Here is a 2,674-nt window from a genome sequence, read left to right as displayed (position 1 = left end):
GACATCGCGCACCCTTCGATAGCTCAGCTGGTAGAGCGGAGGACTGTAGACTAGACACGTGTGTGGACATCCTTAGGTCGCTGGTTCGATTCCGGCTCGAAGGAGGTGCCTGATGCTTTTGCCGGTCCTCATGAAGGTCTCCACCGTCTAGTGCCAGAGGCCGAGCAACACAGGCTGAAGCCAGGAAAACACTTTCCGGGAGGAACTCCTACAGCTAGTGTGTGCAGCCCCCAGGGAACACACCTGCACCATCTCTCCGCAGTCACCAGACCCGTGCCCTGCAGCTCAAAAACAACCTGCTTGTTACTCATGCTTTATCAAGCAGTTCTAGCCAGCCAGCCCGGTCCTCCCATGCCCTTCCCCCCTTTATGCGCCCAGTGCTCCAGCTCCATGATCCACCACCACTGGTTTGCTAAACAGACTGCCAGAGAGGTGGGCAAACGGGAGCTGCCCAGGACAAGCCACTGGAGACTGATAAGCACACAGGCCATCACAGGAGTCCTGGACAACCAGGGCATCTTTCTTGAAAACCCACCCCTTCAATCTTTGTCTCCGTCCCCTTCTCAGCTTCCTCCTAGGATGCTTACTGTCTCACTTCTGTCTAGCCCAACCTCGGACTCTGTCTCTATCTGTCTGCCTGTCTGTGTGCGGGTACTTCAGGATTTCTCTTTCCCACTGTCGGTCTCCTTCCTGGTCACTCAAATGGCTTATAAATACAGAGGCCTAAAGAGACAGGAAACTGTCTTTCCACTGTGCTTTATCCAGCTGTGGGAGAGAACTCTACCCTGAGCTTTTCCAAGCCCATGCCAACTGTCCTCCTGTACGGAGGGAGGCTGACACTGGCAGGAGCAAAAGAGAGCAGGGCTCTCAGAGGGCCTTGATGGTCACCACGAGAACTTCAGGGGCCCGTTCAGGTTGGCTGTCAGTATGAAGACAGGGCGGTGGCGGCTGGTGAACTTCATTTCACATGCCTTCACACCAGTTCTTCTGGCTGCAGGTGGGCTTTTGTTCCTTTGAAAGAGCAATGACTGCTCACCCTCTCTACCATGGTGGTAAACACACCTTGCACAGATTCCCCTGCAACTTCTGATGGAGAGAGAGAGAGAGAAATAGAGATAAAGAGAGAGACAGAGAAACAATGTGAGAGAAAGGGAGTTTGAAAGCAAAAGGGCAGACACATGAAACTCAGGGCCTTAAGAATGAAAGCTGTAGGCAGCGAAGGCAGGGAGCAGAAGTGTACTGGGAGTGGGGGTTGGGACTGGTAATGTAGGTAGCAGCTGTCATCCACTTACCTCCTCACACAGGCCATTGGTCTGTGGATTCCGACCAGTGGCTAAATTGGGTGCTGACCACTTAAGGCTAAATGGGCAGCATTTTCCCCTGCCTTATCCACCCCCAAGAAGCAGATGAGGTGCCGCAGTCAGAAAGCACCCAGGAGGAAATGGGCTAAGCTTCCACAAACTAGAAAAGATCAGGGCTTTACCAAGGGGCAGAGCCAGGTTATAGGAGTGTGAGGCTAGTGACATGGGTTGGGGAGTTTGGGTGCAGGGAAGAGAACAAGGCAGTGGCCCTTGCACTCTTCTCTCATGTGGAAGAACAGCCCAGAGACTTGATGGACAGCTGGGGTGCATCACAGAGAGGACTTGCAGCAGATCCCTGATTGGAGTGTGGCTCTCCAAAGCCCTGCACTCCCCTGACTCCTGAGCCCACAAGTACCTTTTTCCATTCTGTCTCTGACTCATAAACTGTGGACTGTGTATCCCCACATATCTTCCTTTATTGGCAAGCTGCTCCCCGTCTCTCTGCCCCTCTGCAATCTCAACTGTCTCATTTCTAACTCTGATTGAGCCTGAGTTGGTAGAGTCTGTACTGGTCCAGGAAGCAGTGTCATCATGACCCCACAAGTGACTTCAGGAGGAGCCTATTGTTCTGCAGCCACCGAGAACCTCCAGCAGTGAATGTCACCATCTGCAGAGATGAGTGGAGGGGGAACAAAGATAGAAATGTAGGCCTTCTTGGTTATGCACCTTGAATGCCATGTGGAGGCGCTGAATCTTGGGGAACCTAGCTTTGGGGAAATATCTAGTCGGAGGGTGTGGTCAGGGGGGCAGTGGCCTCTGGTGAGCAGCACACTGGAGGGTGAGCCCCTGTCTTCCAGGCTGACCCTTCCTGCATGGTACCTCACAAAAATTGCTGCCCCTCTCCCTGTCCTCACAGGCGCAGATACACACTCAGGCGGCGACCGCACACTCGCTCCAGGCAAGGGCACTGGGGATGGCTTGCGGGACTCTGGGGGACCTTCGCTGGGTGGGTGAGGTGTTCTGGGGAAGGCGAACTCACACCAGGTAGGATCTAAAATGTCTGTGAAAGACGTGAAAACAGAGCAAACGAGTCCACCCGGGATCACACCGGGCATCTCTGCCCCTCTTGGCTTCCGTGCGCCTCCAGGAAGCCCACAGAACCCTGAGCTACTTCAGCGAGCAGCCGCCCCTGCCAAAGGAATCCGGGTCGGTGCGCAGAGGAGGGGCGCCAAGGAGAGGAGCTGCGGGAGCAGGGGAGCCACACTGGCCGCGACGCCCGGGCCCCGTGGGCGTGGTCTCCCCGCCTAGCCCCAGAGCCTTTCCCACCACTTCCAGGGGGGTGTCCCCGCGCCGAAAGTGAGCCGAGGTCCTGG

At 55.5% G+C, this 2,674-nt stretch overlaps 1 non-coding gene across 1 annotated transcript; it reads left to right on the top strand.

The window, feature by feature from the left end:
* The first annotated feature begins 12 nt into the window (after positions 1 to 12).
* TRNAY-GUA lies at positions 13 to 104 on the top strand. Its single transcript is given in 2 exon segments — positions 13 to 49; positions 69 to 104. It is a non-coding gene; the product is annotated as a tRNA-Tyr (tRNA).
* Positions 105 to 2,674: the final 2,570 nt, after the last annotated feature.

The sequence above is a fragment of the Lontra canadensis genome, unplaced genomic scaffold (genome assembly GCF_010015895.1).
Source record: "Lontra canadensis isolate GAN:19392208 unplaced genomic scaffold, GSC_riverotter_1.0 scaffold2663, whole genome shotgun sequence".
Classification (NCBI taxonomy): domain Eukaryota; kingdom Metazoa; phylum Chordata; class Mammalia; order Carnivora; family Mustelidae; genus Lontra; species Lontra canadensis.
This window is presented reverse-complemented; position numbering and strand designations above follow the sequence as displayed.